The 21,820-nt window shown below is 45.5% G+C and overlaps 1 pseudogene; it reads right to left on the bottom strand.

Annotated features, from left to right (window-relative positions):
• Positions 1-2,112: 2,112 nt before the first annotated feature.
• On the bottom strand, positions 2,113-20,684 carry LOC102392229 (annotated as a pseudogene).
• Positions 20,685-21,820: the final 1,136 nt, after the last annotated feature.

Raw genomic sequence — 21,820 nt, 5'->3', positions numbered from 1 at the left:
GGGGAATGGGAGGGAAGCTTAGCAGGACCTGCCCCACAGGCTTTCCAGGGACTGGACTCACCAGAGCACAGGGAGAGATGGGGGTGACCCAGCTCTCTCAGCAAACCTCGATCGCCCCTAGACTTTCAGCCCTGCTGTAGCTCTGCTCCCAGCAAAGGAATCCTCCTGCCCCTTTCTCAGTCCCTTGGCCTGCTCTTCTGGGGAGCAGAGGACCCCAGCCTGAGGTATAGGGAAGTCACTTCCATCCACACTGAGCTCAGCTCTATGTCAGATTTGAAACAAGGTAAACTTCACCACCACACAGGCCTGACAGTGGCACTGTTAGGACTCCTCAAGAAAACGGAGGCTCAGAGAGGCAGAAGGACTCGCCCAAGGTCATAAGTTGCCCTCAAACCCAAGACAGAGTGACACCACAGCATTTGACCACAACATCCACAACTCCTCTGACCCAAGCCACCAGCCAGCCCCTCCATGTGCTAACTTGACCCTGCCCAACAGACTCCACTTCTCCCTCTGACCTGCATCATTCGCCTTCCCTGCCCATTGTCCCCACAGACCAGGAGGAACACCAGGGCAAGGACAGGGTAGGATCCAAGCCTTTTGTAAGACTTCAGGGCCCAGCCAGCGGGGACACTCAATAAACCTCTTCCCCATGAGTGAGGGAACCCCTGCAAGGGTGGACACCATCCCCATTTTTCAAACTGAGGGTCAGTAGGAGCGGTGACCTGCTTGGGCCACCAGCACTGACCTACCTGGGCCTCTTGCTGCCCAGACTCAGGCTCCCTCCATTGGACAATCTGGCTTGAAGCCCCCCAGCAGCTGTACAAAGCTGTACAAAGTGTGTGTGAGTCACTCAGTCGTGTCTGACTCTTTGCAACCCCTTGGACTGTAGCCCACCAGGCTCCTCTGTCCATAGCATTCTCCAGGCAAGAATACTGGAGTGGGTTGCCATTCCCTTCTCCAGGGGATCTTTCCAACCCAGGGATCAAACCCGGGTCTCCTGCATTGCAGGCGGATTCTTTATCATCTGAACCACCAGGGAAGCCCGCAAAGTCCTACACGTGGACCCAAAAGTGGGCACCATCCCTTAGATGCTGCGAGCCCACTGACTTGCAAACACCTGAATGTGCTTGGGTGGAGATGAGCAGGGGAATGACCACAGATTTGCAGGGCTCCCTGTGGCAGGAGCAGGTTATTTCTTCTGGGGATTTCTACCAGAGCCGTTTCTGTATCTTTCTCAGGGCACGGCTGGGGTTTAGTAATGAGCTGTAACAGCCCGAATACTTGGTTCTGTGAGCTGAGAACTGTTCATTCTTACATGAGGAGGGCTCCTCTTTCCTTGATGACTGAATTCAGTTGTGGCAAGGGGTGGGGGAGGGTTGGGAGGCAGGGATCCAGGACCAGAAGAGCAGCAGTGCTCACACAGGGATGGAGCCGGGCACCACCTTTATACAGATGGAGCCATGGAGGCCCAGGGCAGCTGCACGGTCGGCGGCAGCAAAACTCGGGTGTGGCAGGGCTGAGCATGGGGTTCCCCAGAAGCAAGCTCTTGGCTGAGGATTCCAATGCAAGTGATTTATCCAGGAAGTATTCCCAGAATGAGCCTGGAAAGGACTGGGATCCAGGAGGGGTGGAGGTGGGGAGGAGGGAGAAGACCAGTTCAGTTCAATTCAGTCACTCAGTCGTGTCAGACTCTTTGTGACCCCATGGACTGCAGCATGCCAGGCTTCCCTGTCCATCATACATGGTGCCATTTCTGGTCTCCCCCAGCAGAAGGTAACTTTAGTCTGATCCCAGCAGGCCCTGGAGTGTAAGTTACATGTCAGGGTTCTCAAAAGCCCAGGCAAGGGAGCTGGGCTTCCATGTTCCCTGCAACCATCAGTTTGCACCATCCAAGGAGACCTGAGTACAGCTTCCTGGAGGAGGAGGTGTGGCCTTGCCCTGTGATGTGGAACAGGTTGTGCAGGTTCTGGCCCAGGCAGGTCACTGTCGCCTACTGACCCTCAGTATTTCCATTTGAAAAATGGGGGTGGTGTCCACCCTTGCAGGGGCTCCCTCACTGAGAAGATGTTTATTGAGTGTCCCCCCAGCTGGGTCTTGAGGTCTCACAAAAAGCTTGGATCCTACCCTGTCCTTGCCCAGGTGTTCCTCCTGCTGAGGAAAAGGGCTTGAGGGGGATGCCAGAGAGGAGCTCAGGCATACTGCTGGAAGGCCAGGGTGGCCATGGTTAGGACAAGCCAAGGAAGAGCATTAACTATATCCCTGGTGGCTCAGACAGTAAAGAATCTCCCTGCAATGCGGGAGACCTGGGTTCCATCCCTGGGTTGGGAAGAATCCCTGGGGAAGGGAATGGCTACCCACTCCAGTATTCTTGCCTGGAGAATCCCATGGACAGAGGAGCCTGGTGGGCTACAGTCCACGGGGTCGCAAAGAGTCAAACACGACTAAGCGACTAAAGCACAAGAAAGAGCGTGGAGCTGGAGGGACGGCTCATCTCCCTGCCGGCTGCAGGTGAAGTACACTCAGCTATTTCAGCAGAAGTCCCATGAACCACCTCCGGAAATCCCTCTCTCATTTGCACTGTTTGTGGCCAAAACCCTGAACTGTGATGAGGAGGGACAAATAGCTTAGGGGAGAGGTAGGACTGTCTTATTCAGCCAAAAATGTTCAGAAATGAGTCACTGGCCTTGATCTAGGCCCCAAGAGGCTCTGCCAACAAGAGGTCCAGGCCCCAGGTGAGGTGGGCTTCAGGCCTGGGCCCAGAGGGCAGAGCCATGTTGATGAGGGGCAGCCCAGGGAGGGCGGTGTGTTATTTGTGGGAACTCCCATCTCTTTACATGACCCCACTTCCCTTCTCTCCATCCCCCTCAAGCCAGTCTCCTGGAGTTGCCAGCTGCTGCTGCTGCTGCTAAGTTGCTTCAGTCATGTCCGATTCTGTGCGACCCCAGAGACGGCAGCCCATGAGGCCCACTCCTCCACCCCCCTCCACCGCCACAACCCCACGTCCCTGGGATTCTCCAGACAAGAACACTGGAGTGGGTTGCCATTTCCTTCTCCAATGCAGGAAAGTGAAAAGTGAAAGTGAAGTCGCTCAGTTGTGTCCGACTCTTTGAGACCCCATGGACTGCAGCCTACCAGGCTCCTCCATCCATGGGATTTTCCAGGCAAGAGTACTGGAGTGGGGTACCATTGCCTTCTCCGGGAGTTGCCAGAGGTTCCCTCTAAAAAGCAAATCTGGTCCCGTCTCCTCCCTGCCTGCCACCTTCCCTGGCTCCCCACTGCCCTTAGGAGAAAGCCAAAGCCCAATGTTCTCCCAGGAATCTTCCCGTAAGGACGATGCATAGCCTGCAGGGACTGACAGCAGCAAACGTCAGGCAGAGATCGGGAGTTCCAGCATCTTCCTGGAGCCCGCAGGCCAGGGCAGCGCTGGCAGTAGCCTGGCTCTCCAGGAAGAGGGCAGAGCTGCCCCGGGACCCGCTCCCCAGGCCTCCCTTCTCGACTTTGCCTCAGTAATTAATTTATGGAAAGCATCTAAATTGGGAGTCAACACAGTCCTGCAAATCTCATCTAATCCCTGCCTCCACCGGAGGGAGCAGCACCTTGGGGGTGGAGCTTTTCTTACAGTGATTACATTTGTTTTTTTTCTGGGAAAAAGCATGAAAACGAAGCATTTAAGGTCTAATTTCCCCAATAACTTTTGGAAGGAGGAAGCTTCCAGGTGGTGTTCAGCGAAGTCTCAGGGAGCCTTTCAGTCCTGCAGCCCCAGGAGGGCTTTGGGGGAGAGGGGATAGACTCTAGTTCATCAAAAGTTCCTCTTGGCTCCACCTTTAAGCACAACCAGAATCCGCCTTCTTCTCTTCCTCTGCTGCCTCCACCCCACCTAAGCCACGGTCACCTCTGCAGTGGTCCCCTGGCCATCTCCCTATTTCCACCTCACCCTGCTCCAGTCTCTGCTCACAGGCAACCAGGGCCAAGCCATGGCTCCTCAGAAGGTCTCCAAGAGCTCCCTGCTACCCTTGCAGGGAACTCAGGAATACTGTCAGTCCCATTAAGGGCCACACGATGCCCTCCATCCTCATTCTCTCCCTTCTCCTGCCTCCCTGGAATCCCTTGATGCACACTCTGCCTGCCAGCACTCCTGCAGGCTGTTTCCCCTGCATGGAATATTCTTCCTACTGATCTTATTCAAAAATTGTCTCTTTGCAGCTTCCCTGATCACATCCATGCCCCATTCATTCTCTATTCTCCTCACTCTTTACCACTCACCACCAACCCGAAATAGCCTTATTTTTCCCCTTATTGTCTAGCTTCCCTCTATTCTTCATCAGAGTGTCAGCTCGAAGAGCAAGGGATTTGTTTTAATAATAAAGATTTTGTATTTAGAATTAGCCAGCTGGACTCAGTGTAGATGGTCCCAATTCTGTTGGCAATGTCCGAAGCATCACAGTCAGGAGCCAGTAGAACATTCGCCGCCTTCTCTCCATCAGGCCTGATCGGGGTGTTGGCCTCGGCCACGTCAGTGTCACAGAGCTTCTTCACAGCCTGTTTAATCTGATGCTTATTGGCCTTGACCTCCACGATGAACACAGTGTGCTGTTGTCTGTTTTCTCCATGGCTGACCCTGTGGTGGGGGGAAGCTTGATGATGGCAGTGTGGTCAAGCTTGTTTCTCCTGGGGGCTCCTCTGAAAATATTTGGGCTGCCTCCTGAGCCACAGTGTTTTGGGCCAGCGGAAGGTGGGTGACTTCCGGATCTTCTTACTGTGGCTGTGGACACCTTTCAACACTGCTTTCTCAGTCTTCAAGGGCTTTTCTTTGCCTTTGGCTTTGGGAGGGGCAGGGGCTTCCTCTTCACCTTCAGCACCAATTTCCTGAAAAGGAGCAAGGGATTTGTTTTGCTCACTGACATATCTCCAGTACAGACCGCAGTGCCTGGCACATGATACTCAATAAATACTAACCAAATGAATGAATGAACTGCATTGTGACATAGCGGGTGGCAGAGATCCTGAGATGTTGGGGGGCTGTCCTCTCTGGGTGGGTGGAATCAGTCTGAGCTTACCTCCTACAGGCAGTCTTCTGTCCAGGTTCTAAATGGAAGTCCTGGCTGCAGGGGGCAGCTCTGATCACTCAGTAGGACTGATTTTTCCTTTGGTGCAAACACCACCTCTTCCAGGGAGCCCTCTGAGAACCCTTCCCAACCCTCAGGGAAAGTTTGTCCTACCCCCTCCTGGCCTGACACTTTCTCTCTTGTGGTCTCTTTGGGGTGTTGGTGTCAGGCTGAGGTCCCTGGCGGGCACCCGAGTCATATCCAGAGAACACCTGGAGGGCCTGCTTCAGTTCACGCTTTACAGGGCCTCTCATGAGGCCAAAGTCACACCTTCTCCTCACTCAGGCCTCACAACAACCCTCTGAGGCAGACATTCTCATCCCCATTTTACAGAGGAGGAAACTGCGGTTAGAGGCCACAGACATGACTTACCCAAGTCCCACAGCTGTGTCACAAGGTGGAGTGTAGCCGGGCTCCCTGGCCCCAAGGCCAGCTCCACGGCCTTCAGCATGGTGCTCAAAAAGTGTTTGGGGAATGACAAGCCTGAGTTCTGGGGCTCCTGAGCGAGTGATGAAGATGCTGTAAACACAGCATGTGCCAACCCACTGCTGGTCTGGTCTGTGTGGCCCATCCTTGCTCAGCTGAACATTGAGATGGAGACTCTCCTGGTGTTCTGTGCAGGTAAAGAAAAGACAGTGATTCTCTCTTCCAGGGCCCCATAGCGGGCAGGGGCATATAAAGAGGTTGTACCATGCCCAGTGCCCATCCCTGGTCCTTAGCCTCACCTGGTGGCAAAGACAAGGCCCAGAAGAGTTGAGCAATGAGCCAAAAATTAGGGACAGAACTGGGAGCAATGACCCTTGACATCAGTTCTATCTTGCTGTCTGAGTCTACCTGCTATGTCTGTAATGGCCATATCCCTAGGACCCAGACCTCGGTTTCCTCTTTTGTAAAGGGGGAAAACTGTACCTATTTAATAGTGTCAAAGATTAAATGAGGTAACACAGGCAAGCGCCTGGCACAGTGCCCGGCAGAAAGTAAATTCTTAGTAATCGGAGCATATAGTTATCAGCTGGTTCCAAGAGAGGAGCCTATGCTGCATTGTCTCCTTCCCTGCCTTACGGGTGGCTCTTACAGGCTTGCAGCTGCAAACTTGGTAGTAGTTAGAAGACCCATTTCTTTAGGGGAAAAAATAACAATTAAAATACTAGTGCCCCATGGTGGAAATGGTGTGACAAAACGAGCACAGCGTGGCAGTATGTTGTGAGTATCTTAAATCTGCAAGGTAAGTATTTCATGAATGTTACATATTAATAAAGTCTCATTTTGTCTGAATTCTCCCACCTTTTAAAATGTATGTCAAGAAACAAGCAACTTCGAAGCTGTGCAGCTAAGTGAGCTGCCAACTGGATTTACAATATTGCCACGTAGGGCATTTTTTAAAACAGGTGAACAAATATAAACATCTTCTCTCACCTTTTGTCAGAATTAGTCTCGAATTCGGTGAATTTTGAATTATGCCCCAGCAGGACTAGACCCCTCCTGGAGTAAGGTGCAGTGGTCCTACATACCACAAGGGCCAACCATTTGGAAGTAGCACTTTGATAGAACCCATCAAAAATGCAAGCCATTCTTGAGCTCTGGAGCTCAACATAAGAGCCATTTACATACACTGACCACTTACTGACTCTGGAATTTATCCTAGTGAAGTAATTCCAAAAGAGCAAAGCAAAATGCAAGCACATGAAGATGTTAATTGTAGGGTTGCTTACAGTTGAGGAAAATGGTAAACAATCTACAACAAGAGGGGAGTGATTCTGTAAATTATGCTGGGACCCTTGATGGTTCTTTGACCAATAAAAGTTATCATTTTGAAGATCATGTGGGACTTCCCTGTGGTCCAGTGGTTAAGACTCTGCGCTTCCACTGCAAGGGGCACAGGTTCGATCCCTGGTTGGGGAACTAAGATCCCCCATGCCTCTCTGTGTGGCCAAAAAGTTGAAAAGAAGAAGATTGTTTAACAACATAGATGATGTTTACATTCAAGTGTTTCATATCGAAGGAGAAAATGCAAAGCTGCCTTGGGACTCTGGTCTCTGATACTGTCAGGACAATTTTCCTTCCTTGCTGTCTGGTCCTCCCACAGCCCTCTGAGGTAGACAGAACAGGTCATTAGTTATTCTCTCATAATCCAGGCGAGGAAAGAGAGACCACAGGGACTCAGATTCTGACCTGGGGCAGCTCCTGACACAGAACCCAGCGCTGCCTCAGAGGAGCACGCCCCTGCCTGGGGGCCCAGCAGCAAGCCCCCAGCTCCCGAGTGAGGACAGTGTCTGTCAAACCCCAGTTATCATAGACCCTCCCGTTTCATCCAGGAGGGGTATCCCCAGGCAACTGTTTCTTCCTCCTCGGGCTGGGATTTCCCCTCTTGGGCAATTTGGAAGAACCCCAGTGCCAGGCCCCATCTTGCTCTGAGCTGGTCTTATAGGCACACTTGACCCATGAGATCATGTGGAAAAACCCTTAGAAACTTTATACATACTGCAGGTGCAATTGTTCCTATTATTTAAAACAAGTTGTAATGCGAAATTTTTCCATCATGCAAACATTGCTGGTAATAACATAACAAATGCTCCCCCTCCATGGCCACCTTAGGAAATAAAACCTTATGGGGACACTTGGCGGCTCCTGGGTGCCCTGATCCTCATACTGCCCTATATCTCTGTCACACAGGTAACCCAAACCACAAAGGGGTGTTGATCTGTAGTGTTAAGTAGTATTGTTTTGCACGCCTCTAAACTTTCAATATGTGGCTTCATGCTGTCTTGCATTCATTCGGCAAATTCACTCAGCAAATATTTATTGGGTGCTTATTGTATACGAGGTACGCTTTCAAATCGTGGGAACATGAGTGAACAAAACAGACAAGATCTCTACTCTTGTGTACATTCCCATGGGGTGAGCCAAACAATAAGCAAAACGTACGAATTATAGATAAATTATATGTTAGAACGTGAGAGTTGCAAAGGAGAAAAATAAAGTCAGATAGGTGGGGGGCGGGGGGGGTGGAATTCTGCAATTTTAAGTAGGATCATATCCTTCTATTTCCTGTTTATTTACTCCATATTATTTTCTTCTTTTTTATGAATGCACCATCTTTATTTGTTTTCTTGGCAATGAACATTTAAGTGTTTTTTTTTTTTTTGGTCATTATAAACAGTATTGCCATAAGCATTCTTATAAATGTCTCTTTGGATACACTCAGAAGAGATTTGGTGGGGGGCATATATCCTAGTATAAATTTGCTGAGCCTGGGGCATCTTTGACTTAACTTAGATGGTACCAGTGACTTCCACAAGCAGCGTATGAGGGGTCCAGTTACTCTACCTCTTCTCCAACACTTGATGGTATCAGAGTTTAAAAAAATACCTGCCAATCTGACAAGTATAAAATACCATCTTTGTTTAAACTGAATTTCCCAGATAACTACAAAGGTTGAGCATATTTTCATAAATTTATTCATTATCTGTGTTTTCTTCTTTAATGACTAGGAATTTCATTGACTTTTGTCTGTTGATTTTATACCCAGTAATCTTACAACTAATAATTGGTCTGTAGACTTCTTTGGGTTTTCTAAATAATTATATTATCTGCAAATACTGACAGTTTCTCTGTCTTTTCAAACGTATGTCATTCATTTATTTTCTTCTTTATTAATTTATTTATAAACTTCTACTAAATGTAATTATTTAAGAAAAACAAATTTGTAAGTACAAGGCTGAACAAAAATGTTAGAGTGGGCATTCTTATCTTTTCCTGATTTTAAAGGAAATGTTTCTATTCTTTACACAAGTAATATTTCCTTTGGATGTTTTTCTAGATATCCTTTATCAGTTTAAGGAACTTCCCTTTTATTTCCAATTTGCTTAAAAGTTTATCATTGGTCAGTATATACTTGTATCAAATACCTTCTTCTGTGTCTACTTGGATAATATGCTTTTCCTTCTTTAATCTATTAATGTAGTAAATTACCTTTATAGATTTTCTAATATTAAGCCACCTTTGTATTCTTGGAACAAACTCAACTTGGTTATTTTACATTATCTTTTTTATATACAGTTGAATTATTTTGATAATGTTACTTAGGATTATTATATCTAAATGTATGAGTGAAATGGACCTGTAATTTTCTTTTTTTATGCTATACTTGTTTAATTTTTGTATTACAATTACACCGGCCTCAAAAAATTAATTTGGGAATATTCATTATTTTTATATTCCCTAGAAGAATTCATGTAAGATTGGGATTGTCTATTTTTTTGAAATGTTTGTGTAATTCACCTATAAGACCATCTGGGCCTTGAATTTTCTTTATGGGAATATTTTTCAATTATTCCTTCAAATTCTCTAATTGTTTAAAGGCTATTCATAATATCTATTTTTTTTTTCAGTTTTGGTAGGAATTTATTTCTACTAAGACTTCAAATTTGTTGACATAAAGTTGTTGATAGCATTCTCTTACTCATTTTTTCTCAGTTATCTTTTATTGCAAATACAGCCACATGAAAAGATAAAATCTCCAGATATTTGTCTATCTTTATCTTATTATCTTTTAAGCCTGTTTTAACTATAGTTATGTTACTCTTTTCATATATAATATCATTTATTTGTATATTTTCTTTTTTTTTCTTTGATCAATCTTCCCAGAGATTTTTGTCTTTTCAAAGAATCAACTCTTAGTTTCATTGGTCTTCACCTTCCATTTTTTAAATTCTATTTCATTGATTTCCATTTTGTTTTTTTAAAATCTCTTTCCTTATATTGTTTTGGGGTTTACTGTAATTTTTTCAAACTCCTTATATTTGACACTAAGGTCATTAATTTGCCCTGAGGGTATTTGCCCGCCAGCTGAACTGAGCTAAGCAACAGCTGTTTTGAGAGGACTTCGGGAGGAGGGAGTCAGATGTGGAGAGCCAGGTCCCAGGGCGGGGCTGGGGAGGAGTCTATACAATATTGCTTTCTCTCCAAACTATTAATATAGCCAACTGACTAAAACAGAACAAACCCACAAAGAGGAGGATAATAGAGGAGTCATCAGCAACAGCATTTTGGTAGTTGGAAAGTAGATGGACTTAAACAGGTCCAAGAAAGCCATATCCCAGAGATGAAGAAGCAGCCTGATTTATACCACAGAACCATGAAGAGGTCTCAAACCAGGCTCATCAATTATCTCAGGATTGGGGTTAATATGGGGGTGATGTGGACAGAGAAAAGATTTTACATGTTTGCAGAGAAAAAGAAGGTATATACAGAGGACTACGACTTAGAATGGCATTGGATTTTTAAAAAACCGCATCAGGGGAAGCCAGAACACAATGGAGTAACAAGTTCAAAATTCTGAAAGAGAGTTTGTGGTTAAATTGATGATTAAAATAAGCAAGCTGAGCCAATGATTAAAACAAGTCAGTTATTACTCCAGGGAAAACAAAATGCTGTGCAGAAAAAGAAAATAACAGCATTTTACGCAGCTCATTTGACAATAGATTTACAGCCAGAAAGGGCTTCTCAGGTGGTGCAGTGGTAAAGAACCTGCCTGCTAATACAGGAGGTTCAAGAGAGGCGGGTTCGATCTCTGGGTTGGGAAGATCCCGTGGAGTAGGAAATGGCAAGCTGCTCCAATATTCTTGCTTAGAAAATTCCATGGACAGAGGAGCCGGATGGGCTATAGTCCATGGGGTGGCAAAGAGTTGGACATGACTGAGAGATTGAGCACACACACATTACAGTAGGAATAAGGAATAATGAATATTGGTCTAATCAGAGTGACAACCATACTGGGAGGCTGATGACCGGGAGGTGTATGTGGGTGTGCGGGTGGCTGAGGACAGGTATGTGTTTTGTAGCCGTTGTGTTTAGCGGCAGGGGTTGGTGAGAGAGTTAAATCCTCTCTTCTTGATGAGAAATCATTAGATAATGCCCAAACCTGAAAATTCAGGAAGTAGCAATATAAGCATGTTCTTTGTGGAAAATATGGTAAATATCAGAAAGATTGAAATCTGTATCTCTACAACTGAGAAAGAGGGGTAGGGTGGTGATAGGGTAAGGGGTTGAGGGCAAGGGGCTTCAGGGAATTGCTGATTTTCATAAGAAACCATGTAGAATTTTTCAACTTTCAAAATTATATGCATGTTTAACTTTGATAAAAATAAAAACTAAATTTTAAAATTTCCAGAAGTGGGAAGGCTGGGTTAACAGGTATGCATATTTTTAAGATCTTACTCACAGAGCTAAGTAGTGCAACCCATTTTACCCTCTTCCAGAAGTGAATTAGTCTCTAATTTCTAGTCCTTGCCAGTACCATTATCGATTTTCAGATATCTGCCAGTTTGATTAGAAAAAAAAAAAAGATATCCTATTGTGGTTTTAATTTGCATTTCTTTGACTTCCAAATAGTTTTACATAGTTAACATATTTAACCATTTTTAGTTCTTTTTTGATTCATTTCCTGTTACAGTTTTGTCCATTTTTATCTTGGAGTCTTCATGTTTTTCACCATTGGTTTATAAGAGTTTTAAAAATAGTAAGCCTACTAATTCTTGATCTATCACACGTTACAAATATTTCCACCCCCCATGGGTCCTTCTGCTTATAATTTTTTTTTTTTTTTGGCCACAGGGGGCTCAGACAGTAAAGAGTCTACCTGAAATGAAGTAGACTCAGGTTCAACCCCTGGGTAGGGAAGATACCCTGAAGGCCTGGAGAATTCCATAGCATGGGGTTACAAAGAGTCAGGCACGACTAAGTGACTAACACACTCACTTTAATGTGAGATCTTAGTTCCCCCGACCCCAGGATATTGAACCAGAGCCCCTTGCATTGGAAGCGTGGAGTCTTAACCACTGCACTGCCATGGAAGTCCTTAATTTTCTTTTTTTGATGTGAGGGATTTTTAATTTTTATGTAGTTCAGTCTGTCTTTTATGCTTTTTGCCTTGGGATCATGCCTGGAAAACCCGTGCTTGTTTATGGGTTTTTAGAGCGGTATTTCACCGAGTCAAAGTCTTCACATTTTAAATCTCTGAAATTGGGATGTGTTTATAATCACCAGTGCTCAGGTGGCAGTCATTGCCTGCTTGCCCCACATCAAAATGTGCAGAAAGTGACCTGGTAGTGGAGCAGACTTAAGGGAACGCTGCATTACCACCTGTCTCCTTTTCTCCAGAGTTCTAGCCTGCAGATGGTGGGTGGAAATGACATAGGGGCTTTCCTGCTTGGCCCATAAAACCTTCCATACCACCCTCTCCTCTCTCTCTCTCTGCTGCTGGAAGATCTAGCAGTGGTTCTCAGTGATGGTAGAACCAGAGGCAGAGGAGTTTAGGTCCATGAAAAGCCTAATGGGAGATGCTTGCTGACCAGGGGTCCTCATTGTTATTTGTGTGAATAAGAAATAAACTGTTACTGTGTTAAGCTCTTGAGATTTGGGGTTTTGTTTGTTATAGCTGCTAACATTGCTGATACCCAACTGATAATCTTGTCTTAATTCTGACTCAAATGTGAATCCCTTAGAGTTGAGTGTTTTATCATTGAGTATGATGTTGGCTCCTGATTTTAGATAAATGTACTTTATCTGATGCTTTTAAAAAAATATATCAGGTCTTGGTATTGGAGTTACTCTAAGTATATAAAATTAATTGGAAAATTTTAAACATTCTTAAACTCTGGAAAAAGTTAAATAGCATAGGAGTTAATTATTATGTGAAACTTTGACAAGATTCATCCTGAGAACTGCCTGTAGCAAGAGTAGAACTTGAATATGCTTTACTTTTTTTTTCTTTTTCAAAATAACTTTTTAAAATTATTTTTTAAAAGCAATTTTAGATTTACAACAAAATTGGGAGGAAGGTATAGAGATTTCCCACATATCCCCTGCCCCTACACATCCATTAGCAACATCTCCACTCTAGTATGATACAGTTTTAACCAAGTATGAACCTATATTAACATATTCTTATCACCCAAAGTCTATAGTTAACCTTAGGGTTCATCTAAGTATTATACATTACATGGGTTTGGACAAATATACAATGATATTTATCCATCATTATAATAACATACATCCTAAAAATACTCAGTGTCCCACCTACTTATCTTTCTGTCACTCCCTCCCACCAACCACTGAAAACCACTGATCTTTTTACTGTCACTGTAGCTCTGCCTTTCCTAGAATGTCTTATAGTTGGGATCATATAGTATATAGACTTTTCAGATTGGCTTCTTTCCCCTAGTAATACACATTTAAGATTCTTGATTCTTTCATGTTCTTGACACCATAAAATTCTTAGTAGTGAACACAGGCAAAACATCCTCTGACATAAACTACACCAATATTTTCTTAGGTAAGTCTCTCTCTTCTGCATTTAAGATCTATTACCTTTCACCAGACAGAACCACTCAAGGGGTTTTTTACCCAGTTGCTTCCACCATCTACCTGTCTTTCAAAGTCCTGCTAAAACGCAGCTCCTTCAAGGAAACTTCCAGCTTCCTAAGTCAGAATCAGTTTTGCCCTAGACTTCCCTGGTGGTTCAGTGGTTAGGAATCTGCCTGCCAATGCAGGGGACACAGGTTTGATCCCTGGTCTGGGAAAATTCCACATGCCTCAGGGCAACTAAACCCATTCCCAGCACAGCTACTGAAGCCCGTGTGCCATAGCTATTAAGCCTGCATGCCCTGGAGCCGATGCTGTGCTACAAAAGAAGCCACAACGAAACTAGAGTAGCCCCTGCTCGCTGTAACTAGAGAAAGCCCACGCACAAAGACTCAAGCAGCCAAAAATAAAAAAAGAATTGGTTTCCCCTCTCTCTGACCGTGTACACTCTTTCTGTAGCAGGTGGTTTGTACGTCTCCACACTGCATTTAAATGCCAGTAGAGACAGCATAAGGTAGTAGAATGCAGACAGAACTAGGCTGGAGTCTGAGCCTTACCACTTCCTAGCTGGGACCTTGGGCCCCCTTACCCCCATTTAACCTCTCTGAGCATCAATACTCTCATCTGTAAAATGGGATAATGATCATACCTGGGAGATCATACCTCCTAGATCCCAGGTGCTTATTATCCTATTTGATATGTGAATGTGTCCCCTGCCAGCTCCTAAGCTCAGACTCTAGAGTGAGGGTCTTGGAAATCCTAAGAAACATTGACTTGAAATCCCGAGAGGAAGCCCTGAGAGGCCACCTACTAGGTTCTGTGCAAGTTCCCCTCCTCTGGAGAAGCCCTAGGCTGCTTTCTCACACTCTCATGGGTTGCCTGGCTTGGCCTCCAGCCTGAGGAGTGCAAGAAGGCCAGAATAGGGATAAGTGAAAGTTGCTTCTGCTCAAAAAATTAAAAATAGAATCACTATCTGACCCAGCAATCCTATTTCTTGAATATATACCTAAAAGAGTTAAAAGCAGAGACTTGAGATATTTCTGTTCATAAGCAGTATTCTCAATAGCCAAAATATGGAAGCAACCCAGACATCCCTCAGTCAGACTTCCCTGGTGGTCCAGTGGTAAAGAATCCACCTGCCAATGCAGGAGACGCGGGTTTAATCCCTGGTCCGGGAAGATTCCCCATGCCACAGGACAACTGTGCTCTGCCATACGAGAAGCCATCACAATGAGAAGACCACACACCGCAATGAAGATCCAGCACAGCCAAAAATAAATTAATTAATAAATTAATTTAAAATATCCCTCAGGGGGTGGATGGATAAACAAAATCTGGTATATATTAATTCATACAACAGAATATTATTTAACCTTAAAAGGAAAGGAAATCCTGACAGATACTATTAATATAACATGGATGACCCTTGAGGACATTATTTCAAGTGAAATAAGCCAGTCACAAAAAGGCAAATACTGTATGCTTCCATTTACATGAAGAACCTGGAGTAGTCAGATTTACAGAGAAAGAGAGCAGAGTGGAGATTGCCAGGGTCTGGGGAAAGGGGGCTGCTGCTGCTGCTGCTAAGTCGCTTCAGTCATGTCTGACTCTGTGCAACTCCATAGACGGCAGCCCACCAGGCTCCCCCGTCCCTGGGATTCTCCAGGAGAGCGGGCAGTGGGGAGTTATTGTTTAACTGAACAGTTTCAGTTTTGCAAGGTGAAAAGAGTTCTGGAGATGGGTGGTGGTGACGGTTGTATGACAACATGAATGGTGAATGTGCTTCTTGCCACTGAACTGCAGTTAAAAATGGTTAAGATGGTAAATTTTATGCTATGTGTTTTTATTACAATTTAAAAAATGTTTTGGGGCTCTGTAGTGGCCCAGCCTGGGGATGTGCAAGGCCCCACCTAGAGAACAGTGCCCAGTGGGTGGCACACAGCCCTCACCCCCAATCCTCAGCAGACTTTGCCCACTGTCTTCTCCACATGGCAGCGGCCAGGCAGGAGATGGGAGCCTGTGATGTCCCTCCTGCTTCTGATGAGCTGAGAATTGGAGAGGATGGAAACCTGGGCTTTTAAAAGTAGATAGAGAATTAAAAATACAATTGAAAATCCCGCTCAGTTATTCCAAGATTAAAAGCATTCTTTAGAAACTGGGCTTTATTAGAGGATATGCTTCCTGCTTCGTGAGGGAGGGAGGGAGCCAGGTCACCCGTGCTCTTCGTAGGGGGCAAGCAGGTGAAATGATTATGAAATATGTCAAATAAATGGTCTTTTTTTTCTCCCCAGGAGATAAGGAAAGGTAATTTGGTCTGTCAGTCGCGCACACAGAAGACGTCATGGTCAACTGCATTAATACTGAATACTTTGTCCAGAGTCACAGAGCTAAAAGAAATTACAGAGTCTTTCTCCTGTGAATTCTGGCATGACTCTCAGCAGACCTTTCCCCACCTGAATTCACAAAAGAGATGAATAATAAAAGGCAGGGTCTACGGTGGGACCCAGAGCTTGCCAGGCTGTCCCAGGCGAGGTGGTCAGAGCCAGCGCTTCCCTCGAACAACTGTGATCTTACATCCTAGCTGTTCCTGGGTCCTGTTTCAGCCCAAATCCCAGCTGTTTCCAGTGGATCCCTGTGTTGCTCCTGTTCCTCTCTCTTCTGTGCTATTGAAGCCCACCCAGCCCTTCTAACTGGATCCCAGCACCTTCCCCTCCTCTGATTGCACCTCACCTCTGTCTGCAGCTATTATGGGAATTTTGCATTTGCATCTTCTTTCCCTAACACCCCAGATGGGAGACACAGCCAGGCAGCCTCCCTGCCAGTGTCCAGTCTGGGGACTGACACTGACTGGAAGGGATGAGTTCCTAAGGTCTCTGCAAGTTTTCTCTTTTATAATCTAACAAAAGGATGTGAATAGTGGCTTGGTTTTTTCTTGTCCTTCTTGGAATTGGTGGTGATGAAAGGGTGCTGTCAAGGCTGATGTGGGCATTGGGATGCTCTTTAAATCCACTATCAAGTTGCTGAGTTGTAAGAGGCAGTCTTTACCTCCACCCCTTCCAGGAGGGGCGTCAGGGAGCCACACACGGGAACCTTTATCCAGTGTCTGGACAAAGCCTTTTCCTTTCGCTGCTTTTGGGGACTTTTTCAGTCTCTGGAACAGTCAGACTTCTTTTCAACGCAGTTATATTCCCTCAGGTAATGAGCAGTCCATTATTTTAGGCTGTTTTACCCAATTAATTTTATTACCAGTTAATTATGTATTAACAGTTTAAGAAACTGAATATTTGTTCAGTTTCTTAAACTAAATCATTATATATGTATGTATTCCTTTTTAAAGATGCACATCCATTATCTCCTGCAGATGGAGAAGACTGGTCTGGGGCCACCTGGGCCTCTGAAACAGATCTTTCTACAAAGGTCCCTTCCTGGCTGTATGGGCTGGGTTCACAGGGCTGGGAGGGGCCTGGAACGAGAGGCCCACAGCATGTGGCAGAGACCAGGCATCGCAGGTGACAGGGGAAGGTCACTGCCAGACCGCCGCTGCTTGGTGCTATCTGGGGTGAGGCGAGGTGGGTGCAGCCAAGAGCCAAGTGCGTAAGGGTGTGTGAAGATGAAACCAGCACCTGGAGGATTGCGGCTAAAGGGATGAGCCTCCTCTGGTCACTGCTGGGTGGTTTGGTGAAAGCCTCTCGGGTGACAGCACACCTGGTCCCCTGGGACCCAGACTCACCAAGGTGTGTGACCTGGAGCCAGTGGGTAGGCTTAAGCGGTCTCAGCTCCCCGGGTCTGTCGTGGGTACAGCTGTGTTGTGCTCTTCCTATTCTGACATGCTGCGAGCCCGTGGGTCACCGGAAGTCGGCCCAATCTGATTCACATAGTGAAGGCAGGCGAAGGCCAAGGCTGCCATACCAGGTGATAGCCGTTCCAGCTCCAAGACCCAGAATCAGGGGGAGATGCAACTTCCTTCCAGTGCCCCCTGTGGATGGAGGTGCCCAGTGACCGTCTACACCAGGAGTCAGCAAACTGAGGTCTATGGGCCAGATCCTGCCAGGTTCCTATTTTTGTAATGACTTTTACATTGTGAAGTTGTTTAGAAAACTCAAAAGAAGAATAATATTGTGTGACATGGAAATTATATGAAATTACAGTGTCTGTAAATAATGTTTTATTGGAATGCAGCCAGGCTTATTGTAGTGCTTTTATGCTACAACAGGAGGAATGAAAGTCATGACACAGACGATGTGGACTGCTAAGCCTAAAATATTTGCTATCTGGTTCTTTACAGAAAAAAGTCTGTTGATTCCCGATCTACCTGTGGCAACTATAAGGGGAATTTTCTTTACAACAAACTAGATGGGACATTCCAGTTGTTTGTTGTCATGAGATTGGATGACAATTCACTTAATAAACATCTAAGCACATTCTAAGTTGGGTCACTGAGGAAAAAGAGATAAATCAGAACTAGTTCATACAAGGGAGGTGCCAGTCTGTGGGGAGACAGGGGGGTGTGTGTGTATGTAAATTTCCATATAGAGGGATTAGCTCCACAGTGTATTTTTTCACAAAACTCCTGGAAGCATTGAGGAGGGCTGACTGCCTGGGGAAATCCAAGAGGGTTTCTGAAAGGGGGTGATGCCTGAGCACCATACTACTTTCAGCTGAGCAGAAAGTGTATTATGTTGTATAAGTACAGGATGCCACCTCTGGTTACATAGTGCATACATGCTCAACTGTACAGGGCAGCTCTGTTGAAAGGACCTGGAAGGGCTCTTGGTTACATGTGAGAGGTACCTAACTCACTTGAACCTAGACAATCAAGGAATTCATCAGTTCCTGAAAGGAATTCTGGGCAACCAGGCATGGTTTATGTGGGAGCTCAGGCCATCAGAGCCTTGCCTCTCTTTGCCCATCTCTTGGCTCTGCTTGGCTTTCTTCTTTCCAGGAGTTAGGAAAGATGGTGGTGGGCAGCCCAGATACAGAACCTCCCAGCAAAACAAGGCTATCTAAAGGAGGCTCTCTTTTTCCCAAGGATCACACAACAATACCAGAAAAGGATTCTGATTGGCTGTTTGAGTCAGATGCCCATTTCTGAATCAACCACTGTACTGAGGGGCAGGGTGGAGTGGTCCTTAAGATTATCTGCTTCCTAGAGTCAGGGTTGGAGGGTGAAGCCATCGTAATTGATAGCCTCATGAAGTTGAGGAGGACTGGTTTCCCCAAGGGAACTTGCAAACAAAACCAAATTTCCCTGGTGGTCCAGTGGCTAGGACCCTGAGCTCCCAATGCAGGGGGCCCAGGGTTTGATCCCTGGTCAGGGAACTAGATCCCACCTACTGCAACTAAGACCCAGCACAGCCAAGTAGATAAATAAAAATAAAATATTTTAAAAAGCATATCTACCACAAAGAGTCAGAGAGACCTCTTCTGGCAGACTAGGCAGAAAAAGTCTATAAATAGAACATTGCCAGTTCTATCCTGAAGGTCTCCACTGTGCCTAAAGCCATGATGAGTAGTGACCCTTAAGAAGTACCACTGGAAAATAAATGACCTGTGCAAGTTCGCTACATGAAGCAGGGCACCCAAAGCCAGTGCTTGGGGACAACCCAGAGGGATGGGGCGGGAAGGGAGGTGGGACGGGGGTTCAGGATAGGGGTGACACACGTACACCTGTGGCCAATTCAAGTCAATGTATGGCAAAAGCCATCACAATATTGTAAAGTAATTATCCTCCAATTAGAGTAAATTAATTAATTTAAAAAAAGAAGTACCACTGGGCAGCCCTGCCCATTCCAGTCTGTGAGGACTGGTGACCTCTGAACCCAGTTGGGGAAGAAAAAGCAAGCATCCCCCTCCCCACCTCTTCTCGAGGCTGTCAGAGCTCAGAGAATGGTTGGAGTTCACTTATTTGATCTGTGGAGCTCTTTAAAATAACAAGATCACCCACTGATTGGGAGACAGTATTTACCAAAGACATATCTGATAAAGGACTGCTATCCAAAATATACAAAGAACTCTTTTTTGTTGTTGTTTTTGGCTGTACTGCATAGCATGCGGGATCTTAGGTGCCCTCAAGGGACGAAATTTGTACCCAATGCAGTGGAAGTGCAGTCTTAACCACTGGACCACCAGGGAAGTTCCACAAAGAACCCTTAAAACTCAACAAGAAAACAAACTACCCGGTTAAAAAATGGGCCAAAGACCTCAATAGACACCTCATCTATTGAAGATAAACAGAAGACTAATAAGCATATTAAGTGATGCTCCACAACATATTCCATCAAGGAAATGCAAGTTAAAACAAGAGTCGTCCCTGGTGGTCTGGTGGTTAAGAATCCACCTCCCAACGCAGGGGACGTGGGCTCAATCTCTGGTCAGGGAACTAACATCCCACAGGCCGCAGGGCAACTCCTGAGCCTGCAGGCCTCAACTAGAGACAGGCCTGCACACCATGGTTAAAGATGCCACAACTAAGACCCAATGCAGCCAAAAACAAATAAATATTTAATTAAAAAGCAACAATAATTACAACTACATGCCAATTAGAATGACCAAAATCCCAAACCCTGACAACATCAAATGCTGACAAGGAGGAGGAGCCACAGAAACCCTCCATCATTCCTGGTGGAAATGCATACCCTTCACTTTGGAAGACAGTTTATCCGTTTCTTACAAAGCCAAACGTGCTGTTACTATAGGATCCAGCAATCACGCTCCTTGGTATTGACTCAAAGGAACTGAAACTTATGCCCACGTGAAAACCTGCACAGGGATATTTATAATAGCTTTATTCATAACTGCCAAAACTTAGAAACAACCAAGATGTCCTTGAGTAGGTGAATGAATAAACAGTGGTACTTCCAGGCCGTGGGATACTATTCAGAACTAAAACGAAAGAGCTCTAAAGCTATAAATAAGACTAGAAGGAATCTTAAAGGTATGTTACTAAGTGAAAGAAGACAATCTGAAAAAGCTACATACTGTATGATTCCAACTATAAGACAGTCTGGAAAAGTCAAAACTATGGAAACAGTAAAAGATAAGCGGTTGTGGGGGTGGAGGTGGGCGGGAAGAATGAACAGGCAGAGCACAGGGGATTTTTAAGGCTGTGAAGATACTCTGTATGGTACTAAGGTGATGGATACATGCCACTTACCGTAGAAGATATAACACAGGAGTGAACTCTGAGGTTGACTGCGGACTCTGAGCGATCATGGTGTCAGTGCAGGTTGGCTGCCGCTGCTGCTTAGTCGCTTCAGTCCTGTCTGACTCTGTGAGACCTTAAGGACTGCAGCCTGCCAGGCCCCTCTGTCCATGGGATTCTCTAGGCAAGAGCACTGGAGTGGGTTGCCATGCCCTCCTCCAGGGGATCTTCCTGACTCAGGGATCGAACCCGGGTCTCCTGCACTGCACGTAGACTCTTTGCCACTGCCACCTGGGAAGTCCCCAGTGTAGGCTCACCCTTGGTCAGAAGTGTGCCACTCTGCTACATGACGCTGACCATGAGGGAAGCTGTGCCTGTGTGCAGGAGAAGGCATATGAGAAACCTCTGTACCTTCCTTTCACTTTTGCTGTGAATCTAGAACTACTCTAAAAAAAATTAAGTCTCAAAAAAATGATAACAAGAGTTTCTGAGTTAAAAGGATACACCTTTCTTTTAAAAGCTCCTTCACTCAGCCACCAACCATGGGAATTAAGTTTTGTAGTGCATTTAATAGACAATGAACACTGAGCAAGGTCACAAATACATGTTGAGATTACAAGACAGGACACCGAGCAGAAACCAGCAATCACATGCAGCCTTGTGATGGCTGCCTGGCCTAGAGACACACATCTAACATCATTCTGGCACATGCCAGCCGGCACCTCTCTCACTGCCTCCTCTGCTTTTTATACAGCATCGTTTCTTAAAGGTGGGTCACTGCAGGGCAGAAAGAATGGTGCACATGTGCCTTGTGCATTTCTTATGTATTTAAAAATATATGCAAGGGAAATTCCCTGGTGATCCAGTGGTTAAAACTCTACACTTCCACTACAGGGGGTATGGGTTCAATCCCTGGTTGGGGAACTAAGATCCCACATGCTGAGTGGCATGGCCAAATTTTTTTTAATTAAAAAAATAAAAATACATGTGATATGGATATAAGACGTATAGCAGTAGCCCCTGGACACCCATGCTTATGGAAAATACTGGATGGAAACACACCCAACCTCTCAGGGGCGATATTAATGGATGCCTGGGGGTAATTTTACTTTTCCCCTTTTCCAAAGTTTCTGTGATGGTCTTATGTAACATTTACAAAAATGCCTTTTTATGAAACACAGTGCAGGTTGGCCTCACTTGGGACTTG

The sequence above is a fragment of the Bubalus bubalis genome, chromosome 3 (genome assembly GCF_019923935.1).
Source record: "Bubalus bubalis isolate 160015118507 breed Murrah chromosome 3, NDDB_SH_1, whole genome shotgun sequence".
NCBI lineage: Eukaryota > Metazoa > Chordata > Mammalia > Artiodactyla > Bovidae > Bubalus > Bubalus bubalis.
The sequence above is the reverse complement of the archived record's forward strand: the minus strand, read 5'-3'. Positions and strand labels throughout refer to the sequence as shown.